The sequence below is a fragment of the Leptidea sinapis genome, chromosome 36 (assembly GCF_905404315.1).
Source record: "Leptidea sinapis chromosome 36, ilLepSina1.1, whole genome shotgun sequence".
NCBI classification, from domain to species: domain Eukaryota; kingdom Metazoa; phylum Arthropoda; class Insecta; order Lepidoptera; family Pieridae; genus Leptidea; species Leptidea sinapis.
This window is the reverse complement of record NC_066300.1, coordinates 7,657,638-7,680,258: the sequence shown is the minus strand read 5'-3', so window position 1 is coordinate 7,680,258 and position 22,621 is coordinate 7,657,638. Positions and strand designations below refer to the sequence as shown.

Genomic DNA, 22,621 nt, shown 5'->3' with positions numbered 1-22,621 from the left:
TTTTAAACAATCACATATAATAGAAGCAATTTGTTATTTTCTTAAAGTAATACCCCTCACTTCTGGGATTAATAACACAAATTAAATTTTAAAACAAAATTTATGAATGATCAGTCACTCGAAATCACGACCTCTCGCGTTCCGTGCGAGCGCTCTTTCCACTGTGCCAATCGAGTGACGCATTGTTGATAAAACTTTTATGTGTTGTTCTCTCAAGTTGTGGCTTCATTCAAATTAGTAAAGCTCGTATCCCTTGACATAGAGGAGGAGGCCAGACTCATCTTACTGAATCAGACAACAGACCTTCCGAAATCGGCAAGTGCCGCAATGCACTAGATTTTTCATATACACCAAAATCGGAAGTGCCGTATGGCATACTACTCCCTGACAAAGTTCCGACTCTCATTTGGTTTATAGGATGGTTTATTATGCATGGTCTTATAGCATGTTTCAATAGCTTTATTATACATTCACTTTAATCATCATATTTATAAGCAATCTATTAATACACGTAAAATAATACGCTTTGAACCCAACTACAAGAGTATGAATGGCGTATAAAAGTGCCCTATGAATTTTAGAAGAATTATAGATCAGCAACAGAGATGTAAGAGTCCGATATTCAGGAGAACAGTTCTGTGAGATGTCAAATTCAATGATCTATTAATGGTCTACTACTGTGAAACCTTCTTCTAGGCTGCCTATTCAAAGGCCTACACCAAAGTGAAGTCCAATACTTACTGGTTTAATTATATTTTTGGAAAATTGATTTATTTTAATGGAAGACTTAAGCCATATGCTCGATGGCCTTAATACAGCTTGAATACGAGCCCAATGAGTAGGTCTCAAAATGAAAATGGATAAGACGAAGATCATGTCTAATTTATTTATTATTTATTTAATTCAGAGACATCTCCATATATATTAGTAAATGTATTAGTAACAATATTTATTATGAACTACGTTAGTATTATTAGTGAAATATATTTATAAACCTAGAGCTAACTGTATCCAGTGTTTCTGGAAGGAACAGTCAGCTCTGGCAGCAATCATCTTTAGGATGCTGTTACTGCTTACACGTAGACGCTGCAACATGGAGACCGCTTTTTTGCGCATTATGGCATGGAAACCGTCCACACATGCCTCAGCAAACATTCCAGAAGCGCTAATGCCCATGTCGCATGTACTACCGTAACAGTTGGGAACTGTACTCTCGAAATTGTTGACGAGTACGTCTACCTTGGACAAAAAATCCAGTTGGGCAGGTCCAATTGCGGGACAGAGGTCACTCGTCGAATCCAACTCGGATGGCCAGCATTCGGGAAGCTCCGTAAAATCTTCTCGTCCAAAATACCACAGTGTCTGAAGACGAAGGTTTTCGACGAATGTATGTTGCCAGTGATGATATGCGGAACGCAGACATGGTCGCTAACTATGGGCCTTATGACAGATGGCCGTTGGGGCAGTAAGGTCCTCGAATGCTGCCCGCGTAGCCGAAGGCGGAGTGTTGGTAGGCCCTCCACAAGATGGACCGACGATCTGGTCAAGATTGCTGGTATAGTTTGGATGAGGGCAGAGCGGGACCGTTCATCAAAGCGATCTTTGGGTGAGGCCTTTGTTCAGCAGTGGACGTCTTCCGGCTGAATTGATGATGATGGATTTATTTTAGTCAATTATGCATTTTTTATGTTTACAATTAAATAGCTCAACACGTGCATTTATTTAGTCTTCATTGTAATAAGTCCACACTGTATAAATTATGGATAATTAAGATCATTATGGATAATAAGAGCATAATAAGTGATCCATCACTTGATTGGCGTCAGTATAACATTATAATATTTCTATATTCAATGGTTATCCTCTCGTCAGTTTCATAAAGTTCCTTAGACAAGCCTTCACCAGCACAATAGCTCCGTAAGTAGGAAATTCAATTTTAAAATGTTCACTAAAGTTTTCGCGGTGTATATGAAAAGACTGATGAAATTGAAGGAACTGGAAAACTCATGCAAATATTGCAGTCTTCTATGTTCTACCTTTACAAATTGTTTTGTAAAATAGAAAAATTTGTGTTCGTTATTGTCTTTTCGCTACGAAGAACGATGAATAGGAATTTTAGTCATTTCATTGTAGCACTTTTTTGATATAATGAATGGCAGTTTAATCAAATAGTTTTCAATTAATTTAAATAATATCAAAATACCAAATTTTAAGCCGGATCACGTTGACGTCTTTAATGGTTATGATTTCCCACAAGCGCAGGTTGCAATTAACTCATCGCCTGGCACGAGCTACGACGTACGAAAGTTGAAAGGACGAAACGAGCAGGACGTTCAGCTGATGGTAATTGATACGCCCTGTCCATTACAATGCAGTGCCGCTCAGGATACTTGAAAAACTCATAAATTCTGAGCGGCACTACAATTTCGGTGGTCACCTTGAGACATAAGATGTTAAGTATTATTTGCTCTGTAATTACAGCAGTTACGGCGCCCTTCAGATCGAAACATAATAATGCTTACATATAACTGATTCACCGCAGAAAAAGTCGCCGTTGTTTAATCATAATGTAGCCGGCATCCTGTGCAAGAGAGCCTCCCAACTGGTAAAGTACAGTTTTTTCGAATTGATCTCAGCAGGTTATACTCTCCGTTAGTTGAGCTGTGTTTGCCGCAAAAACGGTAATCCATGCGGGACGGTTTACCTCTACATACGCTTGAAATGCTACGGATATTGGGGAACTTCTGCAGGATTGGTGTGCAGAATATCGGCAGTAAATAAAAAATTGTCGCAGAAATGATCATGTTATAAATTTCGATAAAAAATGAGAAGTAAAAAATTATGCCAATGAAATATTATACTTTGATTGTTTGATTTACATCCACCGTTCCGATTGATACTAAATTACTACTTATCGGTGGTCTATCAGTCATCTGTGAGGCTGTGAAAACAATTTCTATACTACGTAGTTTTGTGCAACGGTACAGAACCCTTCGCATGTGAGTCCTTTTCGTACGTAACTGGGTTTAATTCATCGTATGTATGTATATTTATCGTATCAAGAATTATGAACGGTACGACAATCGAACAGTTGGATGAGTGGAAGAGTGCTTGCAAGGAACACGAGCGTTCGCGGGTTCGAGTCACGCATCGTTCATAAATTTTGATTGTAAATTTAAGTTGTGTATTTAATTAAAATATAACAAATTTTTTAGACAATAGTTATTGTAGATGCACCAATCCACACACACTGAAGGCAAATAAAGTTACAAATTATTATGTTTTGAATAGAAATCTTCTTTAGCCGGGTGGGCACTTTTTGGTAGTGGAAAATCTTATGGGTTCGCGTCACTGACATACTCATGACTGGCGCACGTGATAAACAAATAAATATAAATCTAAACATATAAATTTATAGCAGTATTTCTGTAGCTATACAGCTGCCGTATTGTGCAAAATTGAATGAATTTAGTGAAAAGTTCATTGTGTATATTTTATACTGTGCTTTGTTGGAATAGTTTTTTGTTTGTTCTATAAACATAATGAAATTTCAAATATTAATACTTAAAGTTCTAAGTTTCCACTTCTATCGGCAGTCTCTACACCTGCCAATTTAATCTTTTTTCATGTAATCATTGCAGCAATATATCATAAAGAGGAATTAAAATATTTTTTCAATTACACACTGGATACCAAGTCGTTAATTGTAATCATAACACAACTCCAAAGCAATATCTTGCAATTAGTATCCGGAGGGGTTTCTCATAGTTACGTACTTCTTAACTGCATCTGGGATAACTACAATAACTAGCCATTGTACGCTTGGAATATTGTGGTTTACAAGCAATTTATTTGTATTGTTGTAACAATGAGATTGTTACAGTGAATTTACTAATAGAAGCATTCTAGCGAGTTTAATACAATAACATCTTGGAAATTGTAACAATCGTAATAGCTTTGCATTTATTCATAACTACTTTTCTCTAGCATTTTTAAATATGCGGAAAAATAATGATAAGGATCTCTAACAATAAATGTATTAGTAACTTATATCTAGTGGCGCATTAGGTAATATTTCTTTTTGCAGTATAATCCATAGGCGACTTGCTGTTTTTACTTTGTCGATTTGCATCCTCTTACATTAAAAAAACATGAGTGCAATTCACACGTGGTAGACAATCTCTTCTTCAGCTATGATCACCTGGTACCTAAACGCTGTATAATGCTTCCTATCTCATTCTCTCGCCAGTCAAATTTTATACATTTACCTATTATTTTCTCTATCGTCTCGCTTTTTCGTTTCATCTGGTTTCAATTCACAACGTTTGTAAAGAAGTTTCACTCCAAAAATATATTTCTTTGCTCACATAAAGAGTCAACGAATTTTTTTTTGGCTTGAGTGATAATTCAAATAACAATTGAAAACAAGTTTAAAATAAATTCATAAAACCCATTCAGCTATTCGATAATGACTTTTGTTCTCATTACCGCTATTAATTAGTCAATAACACAGACTATAACAACTACTAATTGACCGTCCACAAAAGCATATAATTTGAATCTATTGGGACAAAGGAATAATTGATTGGTCCTGTAATCGTTTCCGGTAATGTTACGAAATTATAATATTAAATATTCATAAGATGTTTATTTATTCAATAACTGGTGCTAAGTACTATGAATAGATATTTAAAAAATTATACTTCACCAAAACAAGCCAATGATTGAGACATGTAAGTGAATATCGTATGGAGTGAACTGAAGTGAGCAACGGCTGTCTGAGAGGTGGCGCTAGTATAGCAGTGTGAAGTATGAGCGAGGAGAGGAGAGGGGTGGCGAAGGGGATAGTATAATGTTATGCTCAGGGTTAATGAATTATTCTGCAGTGTTAAATTATTACGAGGGTATATATTTGAAAGTTAAAAGTTTTAATTGTAAATTTGTATTATTGTGATTTGTGATAAAATACTGTTTTAATTTTCCCTGACTGCTTTACAATACACAATATTATTGAGCCCACTTTACCATCAATAGGAACATGATATTGCTAAAATTCAATCTGTTAATTTTACATTCTTAAAACGTCATTTCATAAAAAATATACACATTCCACCACAAAGGCAAAGGTTTGGTTTGTGTGGCTTTCTTTTGAGCTGAAATTTTTTTTTTCATAATTTATATAACCGCTACATTTTGATTAGACAAGCGAAACATTCATATTTTTTCGAGACTGTTGAAACAAAGAAGCATTTGTTGTTTAGGTTATCAGCCACTGATATAACATTGATAATAATCACTACACACCTACGCGCTACAAATGAGATTGTTCGCTTGTTAACAAATGTATTTTAAAATGTCTAATAAACGGAACGTTGTTTAGATTCTGTTGTTCGTGTTTTAAATGATTTTGATATGATAAGATTGACTTTTAAAATTTATAATATCTTTTTGTTTTTTTTTAACAAAACGAACACTTAAATATAATATTACACTCACAGCGTCTTTGAATATAATTTTCACTTAAATTAAAAAATAAATAAACTAAAAATACTCAAATAAATAACTCATTGCAATATTGTTCATTCTAACTAAAATTTCTTTTTATTGAATAAGGCGTTACTTTGCGGAAATCCATAATTATACAAATTATTTAAGTTTTCTTTAGTGTTAATTCCGCCAATATTTGTCTCTAAAACAATTCGACACGTGTTTCGCCTCTACACGAGGCATCCTCAGGACGTGTTGTCTCGCCAAAATCTGGCACGAGACTTCCAGTCTCGTGCCAGATTTTGGCAACACGTGTCGAATTGTTTTAGAGACAAATATTGGCGGAATTAACACTAAAGAAAACTTAAATAATTTGTATAAAATTTCTTTTTATAACATAGTGCCATTACTTACTCTTTCATTTTCGACCATATTATAAGTATTTGTGATATAATTTTCATTTATAAGAACTATTATACTTAAACTTTAATTTTAAGCTTTATTAAAACATAATGCATACGAATTACAAACATTAAAGTAATAATAAAAAGTAATTATCCATGTAATTTTCAAACATTTCCATTCATTTTCCATTAGACACACGGGTCACGGGGTGTGCTCAGGCTTTTATATTGATGTGTTTTGTGTTCATTACTCACTTAAAAGGCTGTTAATGCGCTTAATTAAATATGTTTACATGTTTATTAATTGTTTTAATTGATCATTTTGAAGATTAGTCAACTTGCTTAACACGGAATGTTATTAATTGAGCAGAAAAATAGTTATACTTGAAGCCTGCCTACAAAAGACAGTGGGAGGCATCCTTTGCACAGGATGCCGGCAAGATTATAGGTATCACATCGGCACCTATTTCTACCATGAAGCAGTAATAAGTAAGCATTATTGTGTTTTGGTCTGAAGGGCGCTGGAGCTAGTGAAATTACTAGGCAAATGAGACTTAACATCTTATGTCTCAACTAGATGAGCGCAATTGTAGTGCCACTCAGGAATATTGGGTTTTTCAAGAATCCTGAGTGGCACTGCATTGTTATGGGTAGGGAGTATCAATTACCATCAGTTGAACGTCCTGCTCGTCTCGTCCCTCATTTTCATAAAAAAAAAAAACTTAAAGACTAGAATCGTATCTTGCGCAAGTCCAGAAACACATAGATTACTGCTCATATTTTATATTTAGTTTAATCATGTCCATTTAAACGCAGTTTCATCTAAATACAAAACTTCAGTCATGCAAAGTGTATTACAAAACGAGCTAAAAAAATCGCCTTGATATTCTATACTCAGTTAAAAAAACTTAATTACTAAACTAAATTCTAGATCAGTTAAAATGCTATGTAAACAGATGTCACGACTTATGCTTCATTAGTTAATAATATAAAAATATTTCAATTCTGCTTGAAACTCCGAACATAAAATCCGAATGTGAACGAAATACGCTCGGAATATTACATACGAAATGTCCTATCTTATTCCATTATCTTTGAAACAATACAGCATTTTCTAGATCACATTTTATATTCAGAATGGATGTCAGATTTAAATTTTCAATTGTTCAATTTTGGTTCTATATAAGCTCTATTGATTTAATAAAATATATACACTCATGGACAAATTTTTACGGAACACAAGAATGTTTGATTTTTTCTTGTTGTAATTATAGTGAATATTGGGCACAAATATAAATAAATCCTTTATTTGTCATTTATTTAATTATTACCTTCACAGATTATGTAATTTATAAGCAGTCATTTATATACATATATATTATTTTGCAATATAATAAACATTGCTTTGCATGTCTCGTCATATAAATAACTTTATTTAGAAACCCGTTGTATATGAGCATATCACCGATCTTTGACAATACTTCGTTTAATGCTTCACTTGCGAATGGAAATGTCGAAACCGATTGACGATTTTATCGTCGTCACACTTCCACTGGAAGGCAAAGCAAGCCAAGCAAAGGAAGCCAGCCCGGCGCTCTATAAAACGCTGGTTCGGCCACGTATGGAGTAATGCTATACTCTCTGGTCTGGCGATCCCCAGTATGAGCTCGAACCAGCTCGTGCAACAAGGAGCTGCTTGAATTGTAGGGGATCCAGCGCTCTGAGAATTCCTAGATCGCTTCATCTAGCGTAGATCACTTCATCGTGTCTTCTACTACATTTATATGGGAAGTGTGTCGCTGTGTGATCTGATTCCTGCCGCCGAACTCTATCTTAACACGATGAGCCACAAATTAAGATATCATTCATCCATTATCTGGATGTCTGACGTTCGTAACACAGTGCTACATTTTTGAAGAAATTTTCATCCAACAACCAAACCATGGAATGTGCTCCCTTCTAATTTGTTTCCAATACGATACAACATGGGTATCTTTCAAAAAACCAGTAACGCCCCTGTGATTCCTCTGTTGTTGCTCTGATGTAGGCAGCAGTGATAATTTAACATCAGGTGACCTTATTTCTCCTACACTGATTTAAAGAAACGCATTGCCTCAGCTTATCATATCGAAATATTATTAACGCAAAATATAATATGAAATCATAGGCTTTAAGGCGCTGTCAATCAAATAATAACTTTCCTAACCATTTCAAAGCTCAAAAAGTTCTTTCAGATATTGCATGGCTTACAAATATTTCAGCATGTGAATTATACGTTCATTCACTTTTTGTCAACAGAAACTTTATCTCATTTCAATGACACTTTGCAAGGTTTGAACCAAAAACTATACAGATTAAAAAACTTTACAGAAATTTTACCTTTGTTGGAATTCCAGTTGCCGGGAGTTCAAACTAAGCACTCATCGCATTCATTCATGTTGTGGATATTATGAGCCCTAGGGAAAACCCAACCCTTTTTAACTTATCGAAATGGAACACGAAACGCTGGGGACAAATTCACTTAACATGACAGCTTTCAGGTTACCTTACTTAAATGTATTGCAGTTTTTTCAACCAAATATTAGATGTATAGAAATCAAGCATTTAATTTGCTTTTTTTACAAATATAACAAAAGCAAAAAACTCAGAACGTTTTAGACTTTAATGACCCGCAATATTTTCGTTTATTCATAATGTACCTATACATATATTATAGAAATACTTCAAATTTTTTATATTTTTAAACTACAATCATAGTTTTAACCGACATCCAAAAGGAGGAGGTACAGACTTAAAACCTATCAATAGGTAGCACATATAAATAATAGCATTTTATTAATATTAAAGCTAAAGGTGTATTAAATAACATTTTTAGTTTTTGATACTTTTCAGTTTTTGAAGTTGGTTTTTCTAAACGAAGTTTTTTTTTAATTTCTGATTGAACTGGGAGTCGAACATAATAATGGCAGTTGTCGTAGCCTACTACTCGGCTTAGCGAGTTAGTAAGTCTTTTGTGGGGCGATGTATATGCTTTTACAATAAGATCCCAGAAAAACAAATGTATTACGTTATTCGAAAGAATTGTTAAGAAACGATTGTGTGGTTGAAGAAAAGGTTGCTATAGCATAAATGACTTTCTATATGATATTTGGAATGGGTGGTAGTTCTTGACTTTCAATTAGTGATATTATATCATATTTTGTATAAAAATATTTGAATTTGAATTTGTATATCCTTATGGCAATATCAGCTTTTCATTTCAGTGAACAAAATTTTTAATCAAATGTTAAAATGCATGGTCTTCCTTTTATTTCTGATGCTATGTTATGTAGAAAAAATAAGCCTTTTGATGTGCCTTTCGATCGGTATGATAAAACTACAGGGTATTTTTTACTCACGTAGCAGGTTCGACTTTCTGTTCCAGCATACAATTATTAAAAACCTATGAATGGATTTAGGATTGTCTTTTATACTAAAATAAAGCCTACTTTCAGTGAAATGTTACATGTACAATATTTAAGGTATTTCCCCGCCATTTGGCGATATATTTTTGTTTTATGAAAATAAGGGACAAGACGAGCAGGACGTTCAGCTGGTGGTAATTGATACGCCCTGCCCATTACAATGCAGTGCCGCTCAGGATTCTTGAAACCCCCAAAAATTCTGAGCGGCACTACAACTGCGCTCGTCACCTTGAGACAAGATGTTAAGTCTCATTTGCCCAGTAATTTCACTAGCTACAGCGCCCTTCAGATGGATGACTGAACACAGTAATGCTTACACATTACTGCTTCACGGCAGAAATAGGCGCCGTTGTGGTACCCATAATCTAGCCGGCATCCTGTGCAAAGGAGCCTCCCACTGGTAAATATATGATATATGATATGACATAGCCATGGGACGTCCTGTTTATTACATCATAAAATGATCACAGTGTGTAAATGATTGTCTTGCTATATATTTTAATATATACGAATAATCTTCATCGATCTCCAATCCTTAATTTTAAGAAACACCCCTAAGGTAGAGGTAAGTAAGGTAGAGGGCGCATCAGAACTTCACTATCTTAATCGATCGTATACACATATGTATATCTTTGTGTATTTTGTTGCATGACTTTGCATATATTGTGACTGAAATGATTTGTAAAATTAAATTGAAAATAAGAACCTGTAATACCATTCTGTTTTGGAAAGAGCAACCTTAGAGCTTCTTGCCCGTTCTTCTTTAAGGAAATCTGCCTTATGCTGTATGAAAAAAAGACATATTTCAAGTGTAATTCAATTCACCTACGAAATAAAATATTTTTGTTTATTTGTTTCTTCTCGTTTTCACGGTCTTCTTTCAAAAGATCTTTATTTCGTTTATTTCAAATTTCGTTTATTTCAAAGATTACATATACATTTTTTAGTGGTTGAGACTTCCCAGTAAGTTGTCATAAGACACTTGTATTGGGAATATCTTGCAACTTCCTTAGCGGATTATTAGATTATTATTTATTTATTTCTTATTAAAAAATACTTATTAATATAGATAACAAAATTATTGGACATACATATACTCATTCGAATTTTACCGTGTACAATAAGGTCGTCGGAATACATATAATATTTATTTAAATTTAAAGTTTAATACTTAAGTAATTTTAAAAGAAAAATGAAACAACTTAAAACTAAATACAAATATTAATTATACAGAAAAAACAAAACAAAACAAAAGCATAAACATTTAGGTGCTAAGAAATAACAATGGCGAAATAATTGTTGAGTTAATTATTTAGCGTATTAAAACGTCACTATTACGAATTACATATTATAAATTCATAAGATTTTTCAGACTTCTATTTAATCCTGATTAAGTCAGGGAAAAAAATCAATTAAAAAAAGGATCTCAAATGTCTTTTTGTTAAGAAGCAGCCATTTGACCACAGATAACTATTACTCTAATGAGCATTTGACTGTAATTGAAATATCAGCATTTATTTATTTTGGCTTCGACTTATGTCTTTAGACCAAGTAGAGTTATTATATCTATCCTGTTACTTACTTAAAATTACTTTGTCTGTCTTGCATACTAATGCTTTGATTTCCTATATGATAAGCCTTCAAAAATACAATAAAAATGGCACAAACGCATATAAACTACCACTTACTATGCTGCAGACCACCAACAAAAATAATATTACTTCTTAATGTCTTCTCATCGTCATGTCATTCGTGTTTGTTAGTTCATAGTTGGCGCGCGTTCTTTTGTGAATTTACTGGTTATTTATCGTGTTAATTTTTTGACATGAGAATTATGCTCTAAGGTTGTATTTTAGAAATGGTGACGCTTTTATATTAGATAGGGGATTCAGAGATAGTATCAGTTTATTAGAAAACTATGGCTATATAGCATAAATGCCAGAATCACTGTTATAAGGTGAACACCAGTTAACAACAGCTCAAGCCAATCAAAGTCGTTGTGTTACCATTTGCAGATAGGTGGTGGAAGTGGTCAATGGATATTTCAAAAGAGAGTACAAAATAGTAAGACAAGTATATTTCAATAGATCATTCCTCACATGATTTATTAAATAGGTTTGGTGTTCTAAATCACCTGGTGGCTTCTATAAACTCTATTGATTATTATACATGTAAAAATACTGTGTATATTTTGTTTTATTTCATAAGATGCCTGTGTCTGTGATAACCTCAAATACTTCGAACTGAAATATATTTATTTCTAGACTTGCTACAGTCTTATTCTTAGGGTCAATCAACTCAGCAATATAAGCTCTATATTATTACACATTTTTCATACTAATACGCTTAAGAAGCAGTTAACAAAAATTTTGTATGGAGGTTCGCCATTGTTCTTTTATGACCAACATTACAAACTAAATAATTTACAAGTACCCTCAATATTGCAAGTATTGTTGCTTTATATACAGAGTGATTATTTTATTTACAAACAATGCAGTACTACAAGAACGACAAGGAGGGTGAAAAATATTTTATATAAATTAAAACATTAGTTAAGTTTTGACAGAAAATATTGCTTTTGCTATTGCAATTGCTGGCAGGTATCCGTAGAATGGGTAATTATATATTATCCTTGGAAGAGAAAAACTCGAGCGTGTGACCATTGCAATCCTCATATCATTCCCACATATCTTATGGCGAAGGTAAAGTTTATAAAGACCCGAAGTCTATGCAAGATGGCCTCTGTGACTTACTTTATACATCTGCATTGCTTTACTGTTGTTTGCCATTCAGCGTGGAGCTCTTTGAGGGTATTCTCCCGAATCTAGCATGACACGTCCAGATACGAAAATTTCAGAGAAGACAGGACTAAGGGAATGAATTTGGCTATCATTTAATGTCGGGCCTCAAACCCGCTACCTCTCTGTCAGAGCGCTCTTTCCAACTGAGCCAACCGTTCGAGTACGGATGATGGGTCGTAAATTTTGGTTGCAAATCAAATTTGTATAATTATTAATCTAAGAAGTGAGGGTTATTTATCACTTTTAAAAATAACAAATTATAGTTAATTTGAGTGTCTATCTGGTTCGTGTAAAAGGTATGGACTCAGACAAGGTTTCAAGGCTGCCGATAGGTATAGCTGATAACTGTTAATATTTTTAACAATTGCCTCCTCCGAAACAGAGGACCAACCGAAATATATTTTTTAATTAAGTCTCGTATATATTTCCAAAGTTTAATAATCTTCTTTGTTGTATAAATTAAATTAAAAAAAAATTACGAACACTCTCGCGTTCCGTGCGGGCGCTTTTCCTTGTCTCTTGTTCAACTCTCTCACAAAAGCTCATAAATTGAATTTCTGTAATTAATCCCAGAAGTAAAGATAAGTTAAGATTTTCAAAAAATACCAAATAGTTTATATCTCCATGGTTGTTAACTTCTCATGCCTTTTTTCCACTTTTGACCATTAAATTGACTATTATATAACAAAACCAATATTGATAAGAGCAGACAAAAAATGTTTCCTTGCCTTCAAGTTTCAATTAACCTAAACTATTCACGTAAGCAAGAAAGATACATTAGTGTCAGCGAGCAAAGAAACTATCAGATTACTCTAAGCAAGTTCTTTCTAACTATAAAGATATTTGGTTACAAAACTAATTGAATTGCGACGTTTACTGGTAGGAGAATAGTATATATAATAATAATAATAATATTGACACACTTTTTACACAAATTATCTTGCCCCAAGTTAAGCATATATAGCCTGTGTTATGGGTTACAAGACAATGATATATTTAATACCATATACTTACTTAAGTATACATAAATTCATATAAACATACATAAATACATTTAAACATCCATGACTCGGAAACAAACATCCATATTTATCATATAAATGCTTGCACCCAACGGGATTCGAACCCGGGACCTCTAGCTTAGTAGGTAGGATCGCTAACCACTCGGCTATACAGGTCGTCCTTAAAGTAAGTATTAGATAAGAAGGTTTTATTTATTTTCTTTTGACTTGGCTTATAATCTAGTAGCTAGTGGAATTACTGTTCAAATGAGACTTAACATCTTATGTCTCAAGGTGACGAGCGCAATTGTAATGCCGCTCAGAATTATTGGGGTTTTCAAGAATCCTGAATGGCACTGCATTGTAATAGGCAGGGCGTATTAATTACCATCAGCTGTACGTCCTGCTCGTCTCGTGCCTTATATTCATAAAAAAAAGCTTATCAAAGACGCACCGTTTGATTATTTAGTTAGGCTATTTTAAGATGATCGGATTGTGAAATCAAAACAACTTCTAAAAGAATACGCAAAGTTCATATTAAAAAAAAAACATTTACTGGATTATATCTTCTTGCGTCATCCATGAGCTCAAGACGTCCCTATTTTTTTAGTTACCAGGTTTCGGAGTACTTGTCTAACAATTATAACAAAAATACTTTTATGAACCACTTGAATTCTATATTTATAATATAATTTAATAAAAAACTAATAAAAAATATAAAACTATCATAACGTAGAAGGGTACCAGGGATACTAGCAGCATTACCACGTTGGATAGCTAGGCTGATCCGTTGACCGAGATAACTGCCAGCGCCAGGGTTTCCAGTAGCCTTATTGAGGAGCAAAGATAATATTTTGAACATTCTCCGCGCCTCTGGGCCCCACGGGCCAAGTGTCACGACACCACTTGAATAGAGGATATTATATTCAATTATTTCACTATATACAAAAAAACACTAAATGATTCATAACAATAGGGCAGTCGGGTGACCAGCAGCCAGCACGTCCGATACTTTCGACTGTCCCAACAAGAAGTGCCCAAATAGCTGAGAGCAATTCGGAACAGTTACCCTACTACACATCTTAATAATACGAAACTACCAACTTTATAATAAAGTGACATCACTAAGATTTTGCATGTGATTATTAAAATATTACAATTACTAATGCTATACTAAATATAAAAAATAAAACTATATATTTATACTAGCTGACCCAGCAAACGTTGTATTGCCGATATTAAAATCGCGATACAAAAGTAACTGTTGATCGTAGATGGGTGAAAATTTGAAGTTTTATGTATTTTTAATGCCACATTATAAAAAAATAAAAATAAAAAATTTCGTCCAAAAATAAAAAATAAAAATTTTAAGGGTGAACAACCCTTATTACTTAGGGGTATGAAAAATAAATGTTGGCCGATTCTCAGACCTACTCAATATGCTCACAAAATTTCATGAGGATCGGTCAAGCCGTTTCGGAGGAGTACGGGAACGAACATTGTGACACGAGAATTTTATATATAAGACTAGCTGACCCAGCAAACGTTGTATTGCCGATATTAAAATCGCGATACAAAAGTAACTGTTGATCGTAAATGGGTGAAAATTTGAAGTTGTATGTATTTTTTAATGCTGACTCAAAACCACATTATAAAAAAATAAAAACAAAAAATTTCGTCCAAAAATAAAAAATAAAAATTTTAAGGGTGAACAACCCTTATTACTTAGGGGTATGAAAAATAAATGTTCGCCGATTCTCAGACCTACTCAATATGCTCACAAAATTTCATGAGGATCGGTCAAGCCGTTTCGGAGGAGTACGGGAACGAACATTGTGACACGAGAATTTTATATATAAGACTAGCTGACCCAGCAAACGTTGTATTGCCGATATTAAAATCGCGATACAAAAGTAACTGTTGATCGTAGATGGGTGAAAATTTGAAGTTGTATGTATTTTATAATGCTGACTCATAATCAATCAAATTTAAAAAAAAAATAAAAAAAAATTTCGTGTGGACCACCCTTAACATTTAGGGGTATGAAAAATAGATGTTGGCCGATTCTCAGACCTACTCAATATGCTCACAAAATTTCATGAGAATCGGTCAAGCCGTTTCGGCGGAGTACGGGAACGAACATTGTGACACGAGAATTTTATATACACGATAACAGGTTATAATTTATTCTATTAATATTATCATAACTGACGACCTGTATAGCCGAGTGGTTAGCGATCCTACCTACAAAGCTAGAGGTTCCGGGTTCGAATCCCGGTAGGCATTTATATGATGGATATTGATGTTTGTTTATATTATGTATTTATGTATGTTTAAGTAAGTATATTGTATTAAATATATCGTTGTCTTGCAACCCATAACACAGGCTATATATGCCTAATTTGGTGCAAGATAATTTGTGTAAAAAGTGTGTCAATATTATTATTATTATTATTATTATTATTATTATTATTATTATTATTATTATAACTGAATGTTGGTACTAATTGGAATTTCAAATAACCATAACACAATGGCACTCATACTTTTATCTCATAAATACTTAAATATATAAATACTCTATAATTTCATAGTTATCCTAAGGTGGATTGTAAGTATCAACAATGGGAGGCCCCTTAGCACAGGATGCCGGCTAGATTATGGGTACCACAACGGCGCCTTTTTCTGCCGTGAAGCGGTAATGTGTAAGCATTACTGTGTTTCGGTCTGAAGGGCGCCGTAGCTAGTGATATTACTGGGCAAATGAGACTTAACATCTTACGTCTCAAGGTGACAAACGCAATTGTAGTGCCGCTCAGAATTTTAGGGTTTTTCTAGAATCCTGAGCAGCACTGCATTGTAATGGGAAGGGGGTATCAATTACCATCAGCTGAACGTCCTGCTCGTCGCGTCCCTGATTTTCATAAAAAAAATTCATAAGTATCATAAAATGGATTATCGTAGTAGGTATCAACAATATATTAAGAATAGAATTTTCTATAACAATTTACTCCAATTTTATAGCTGTGGTGTAAAAAGATAAATATTCAATTTTCTCGAAGGCTTCGTTAATTAATAAACGGGAGCGTAGACTCTATTGTGTCGATAAGACGTTGGTTTTGATCTCAAGATGTTTTCGGTTAATTAAATCACAGCTTGAGTATACTAGACATAATGATGCTTCATAACTTTAAAGTTTTTTTTATCATTTACCATCAGATGATCGTTTTTATCTTCTTCTTCCATAAAAAAAAACATTTATACATAATCGAGTCATCATCATTATCATCATCATATCAGCCGGATGACAAAGGCCTTCCCCATAGATCGCCATGACCTGCACTGCCCTCATCCAACCTACTCTTGCGATCTCAACCAGATCGTCGGAAATAATATACTCGAGTCATACCTATCCCAAAATAACATTATATCCACCAGGTCCAAAATCAGTATTACAGACACATTTTGTTTGTACCCAATAATTTGCTTAACGATGCCTTGCATTTAAAAAATATTTTTAAACATTTGTAAGCGTAAATATTGAATTTCATTTATCCACATCTGCAATGCAAATGTTAATGCATTATTTGAAAGTCCAATAAACGTCAAGTTTCAGTCCCACTTTCACTTTAACATTTGCTACTATTTGAATGCATTTTAATGCTTGGTAACTAATGAAATTTTGGTTTACTAAGTTAGTTTCTGTTGGCTCTTAGTTGAGCGTACACGGAAATGAAGTTAGTTACTGTTATATTGGCAGAGGTTAGGTAAATATTTGGAAGCAATTAAACGTTAGGAACGAAATAGAACCACTTTGCTAGACCCTTTCAATCAAACGTACTTGTATAATCATTAATGATCCTTTTCAAACCTTTGCACAGGAACTCGTTAAATAAACTGAGTGAATAGTGAAAATTTCGTGTTACTGTCAACTATTGTATCGACTGAATAGTTAAAGGAGTATAGAAAAACTAGCTGCTGTCCGTGATTACATCCGCGTGGACGCTATGAAGCAGCAAAAATATATATATAAAAATAATTATAATTGTTATTAATATTTCAAATTTGAATTAAATCCATTCAGTAGTTCGCCCGTCGCCGGAACACACTATAGTATCGCGCATTCGGTTGGTCTCTGTCGTAATAATTAAAAATACTTGTCTAAATGATGTAGCATGTATGGCAAAGTTTATATATTTTGAATAATAGAAGCGATAAAAGTATGTTTTTTGATAAACAATCAATTTGAAACTACCAAATGGAAATTATATATATTATCAATTTTAATTGTATTTTGTGGTTCACTATTTCGGCGACACTGGCTTACTCAACGTATAAGATAGATATATGGCATCACACTCTTTTTCGTAGGACTATTTAAAATAAATAGACTCCGAAGCTGTCATAAAGCCATGGAGAGAAGCTATGTTGGCTTAAAGCTGAGAGATAAAATGAAGAACATTACTATTCGTAACAAAAGAAAAGCCAAAGATGTGATAGAGCGGATACTGAGACTGAAGTGGAGATTGGCTGGTCACCTACAGAGACTTCAAACAAATCGGTGGTCTCAAGCAGTCACAAATCGGGTTCTTCGAGATACAAAACGGAGGAAGGGAAGGCCATTTAAGAGATGGGAAGACGATGCGGTAAACGCTGCGGGGAGATATTGGCAGGGAGAAGCCAGGGATAGATACCAATTGAGAAACCTGGAGGAGGTTTTTACCGCCATAGGCGGTCCTTACACTTAACTTTTTTATAGGTACTCTTAAGTCTAACGTGGTTTCTGTCATATCAATAACACAGCGTGAACTTGTCAAATCTGGAATAATTTACCGCCACCAATTAGACAAATGAAAAATATTCAAAATACTAGATTAAAATATAAAATAAAAATTTAGATTTATTTTATAATGTTAATAATTCTTGATGTGCAATATCTCATAGATTAACACAAGTCTGTATTTTTATTATGTATATTTTCAGTGTTCACCATATCATATTATCACCACACCATATAATATTTATATTACCTATATTATATTATACTATATTATACAGGTACGTATATATTAAAATATTGTGATTAAAATTTATTATTATTTTAATTATTTATTGTTTTTTTATTTTACAACACTATAAATTTTGAAAAAAAAAAACGTCAAAATCAACAAAACAGAATATTCAATCATTCCCCTTGATACCTACAGAAATTAATTACGATGGGAAGACTGTTGTTATATAGTTGCTATAACTGTCCACTCTAAATGTTACGATGGGCTGCTGAAAACCAGTGTTGTCTCCTGCAGTAACTCAACAATATACTGAGCTATATGGAGCTGATCCTTTAAGCAGGGAATCATGCCCAAACAGTTATTTTTATTTTTTATTTTAATAATATTTGTTACCTTATTTAATATACTATTTTAAGATTTTAATTAATAGTATTAATTGTTGTGTTGTGTGTTTTTTTGTTGCTAATAAAGTGTTTTCTATTCTATTCTAATCTAATTGCAAAGCATTAAGTCAAACTAATTAGAATGAATCTGAACAATATCGTTATGTAACTAGTAAGCAGAGTTATATCATATTTCTTGTTGGTTCTAGATTGTTCGCTTATAATAACATAGTTTACATAAAAATTGGCGTACAGCGAATAAATTCCACAGAGCCGTTAGGCACTAAGGCTACTGAAACAAAAAGCAATTTAACTGCGGTTTCTCATTTATTATACATAGCATGTTCCCCACTTTCTTTAAAGGGAGCTACTTCGAAACATTAAGTGGTTTTGTTTCGCACAAACTGGTTTTCACTGGTGTATTGTTTCATTTTGAATTTTTTTCAAGGAACGAAACTTTGCCACCGATGAATACAAACACTTCAATTAACTCAATAAATTTTAATGATGGCGTTTTTTATGCTTTCTGTTTGCTTAAATGATAATCTTGTCGTGGTTTAAAAATGTATCTTAAAAAACAAGTGTCCTTCATTTTTAACCGACTTCGAAAAGGAGGTTCTCAATTCGATTGGTATTTTATTAATATTAAGGGTATAAGATTTGCAAACGAGGTATATTCAATAAAATCTCTTTTAAGTTATTTTATATTTTTGAGATTTTGAAGTCGGTTTTTTTAAACTTAGTTTTTTATGCAGTTGCATCTTCGATGAAATCAATAACCTTTAAAATAATATATTCAACGAGCTATCATTTATCATATCTCGAGAACTTCACTGGTGTGTTGAATCAAATTTTGCATTAGTTATTTTAGATGACCTCTTTTTTAAGATTTTTTATAGATTTGTTTATTGTGCAACGCGGCTACATAAATTGAATTAAAGTTATTCAAAAACGAACTGATGATCTCTAATAGTGGTGAACGAGTTGTGAACAGCCGTTGATAAGCATCATAACTCTATCAATCAAATCCCAATTCACGTTTTAGAATTAAACATACTTCCAGTTACTAAGCAAAACATCTAGAGATTGCTAACCAAGTTTTGGATCCATGGGTGACATGGTTTTGTTATTTTTTCTATATTTATATATAATGAAAATGGTCTTTGCTTGAGGCTCTTTCATCTTTGATCGTATCGACGTGAAAGTACCACAGTTCGATGCGAAATTAATCCTAGATAGTATATGGCTACAATTTTTTTGATTTACAACGTTCCTTCCTTTTAAAATTCGCCCAGCTAAGCAGGCGGGAACGGCTAGTAGCTTATATAATAATCAATTGCTTTGTGATCAATTACTCGGTCGTCTAGATATTATAAATTTTTATTCTTAATAGTGATTTTTAATGTAACAACACTATGTATATTATAAACTAGCTGACCCGGCAAACGTAGTTTTGCCATATAAAGTATAATTCACGCGATAGTTTTATAAGTAATAAAATATTGCCTATATTGTAGCGGCCAAATCCGCTACTTACTTCCGCACCGCCGCTTATGTTCTTGGACCACACGACATCACGCCACATCGTACGATCTATGACGACAGCCTACGTCACGGGTGGTGCGAGCTGCGAACCGGCTGCATCGCGTGCGCGTCCCCGCGCCCGCGCTCCCGCCGCACACCGCGGGCCCTGCGCCCGCCGCCACAGCTAGGCCTCCCGCGCCCGCGCCCCGCGCGTCGCATAAATACCAGAGGCGATCGCCCGCGCCACGCATTCTGCACATTTATTTACCTCGCGCTCACAGCTTTCCGCTTGCTTTATTTTTGCTTTGTATAGACGCTCATTTCATTCTACATTTTGTAAAGTATTTCTTTTAATTAGTAGTAAATTCAACCTTTCATCTTTGACTCAATCTTTCATTCTTACTTCGCTTCAAACAAATATCATAGCATCCCTAGCTCAGCCAGGGGTAGTCATCGAGAAGTCGTAGGAGTAGAATACGTGCTACAATATTATAGCCTGTACATCATTTTGTTCCATTGTCAATAGTTTTTGCAGCGCACGCAAAAATAGGTTTTCGATTTTACACCTTGTGTTACAAAATAGCAATTTTATTACGGATCCCTAATTTTGAAAAAAAAATATAGCCTTCCTCGATAAATGGACTACCCAACACTGAAAGAATCATTCAAATCGGACCAGTAGTACCAGAGATTAGCGAGTTCAAACAAACAAACAAACACTGCAGCTTTATAATATTAGTATAGATAAGGAATTCCCATTATATAAAATCATAACCTATGTGTGGAGAATATCTTTAAAAATAAATTTAAGGTTTTGATTATATGTATTGTATTTATGTACGTTTAAGTAAGTATTAAATATATCGGTGTCTTGTACCCAGAGCACATGAGTAACTAAAACATAGTACAGGTCTTAGATTAAGGATTGGTCGCCGCTGCGCTCTAACTAGATTCCGCAGGCGTAAGTGCAAAGTGCGGCAACTAATACTAAAGCCAAGTGGGCTAAGTCTCGAACAATGTCACATTGACGTGCCACATGTTCTGTTAAACTTAGCTAATCATTGAAATTGTAGTAAAACTTTGTAAGAATAATAATAGAAGAAATAAGAAAGCCACTGTACTCACAAATCATCAGTAAGTATTTTGTATTTTATTAATTTCAATGTAAAATAAAACGAAACGTCTGTTACAAAATTTTAAAGATGCCATTGAGCGTCAAGATGCCACGCACACAAGCATCTAATAGTTGCCGTAATAAAAAAGCTATTGTACTAATAATCCTTAATCTAAGGTATAAGTGTGTCAATATTATATTATTATGATAAAGAGGAAATATGATGTTCATAAAAACCACCACATATCTGTTGACAGGATGCATGTTTGAATATTATTATTCCATTGTCTTACATATTGGGTTACTCAGTCACTTACAAATTCGATGAAATATGCAAATAAGTGAGAGCAGGGCTTAACGGTAATATCAGAAAGATGCTGAATGTAGCAGAACGTCTCGAGTGGGAGCGTAACACTTTTTTCATTACGTGTCGATTTATGCACGTTCATTCTACTTAAGTCGCATTTTTTTATGAAAATAAGGGTCGAGACGAGCAGGATGTTCAGCTGATGGTTATTGATACAACCTTATGTTAGAGTATAATTTAATTTAAATAGATATAGTAAATGAAAGCTACTAATATGTAGTACCTATGAAATAAACAATAATATTTATTATGATGATCTTCTTTTTTCTCTTTTCTATTTTAATTGTTACTAAGCACATAAACAAAATAATGTACGTGTTTATCTCTCTCTCATATAATTTATCTGTGGCTAATGTAGTTGGTTTCACAATTAATTAAGGTTTCTATGTTTTTTTTTTTTTATGGACTACGAGGACAAACGAGCTTACGGGTCACCTATTGTTAAGTGATCACCGCCGCCCACAATCTCTTGCAACACCAGAGGAATCACAGGAGCGTTGCCGGCCTTTAAGGAAGGTGTACGCGCTTTTTTTGAAGGTACCCATGTCGTATCGTCCCTGAAACATCGCACAAGGAAGCTCATTCCACAGCTTTGTAGTACGTGGAAGAAAGCTCCTTGAAAACCGCACTGTGGAGGACCGCCACACATCCAGATGGTGAGGATGATATCCTAACTTGTGGCGTGTCGTGCGAAGGTGGAATTCGGTGGCAGGAATCAGGTTAAACAGCTCTTCGGAACACTCCCCGTGATAAATGCGGTAGAAGACACACAATGAAGCGACGTCTCTACGCAACGCCAAGTGATCCAGCCATTCACAGAGCACTGGGTCGCCGACAATTCGAGCTGCTCTGCGTTGCACGCGGTCAAATGGATCGAGCTGATACTGGGGTGCGCCAGACCAGAGATGACAGCAATACTCCATGTGTGGCCGGACCTGCGCTTGTATTGTATGTATTAGTTATAGTTAAATATTATTATTGTGTTACTGTTTATTGGTCCTAGCAAAATAAAAAAATAAATTTCATTTAAAAGATATAACGAATTTAACAATATGCATAAAATA

At 34.0% G+C, this 22,621-nt stretch overlaps 1 protein-coding gene across 1 annotated transcript in view; it reads right to left on the bottom strand.

Moving 5' to 3' along the window:
- The window catches only part of LOC126975462 (zwei Ig domain protein zig-8-like), a 148,776-nt gene that overhangs the window by 62,189 nt on the left and 63,966 nt on the right, over positions 1-22,621 (bottom strand). The window lies entirely within an intron of this gene.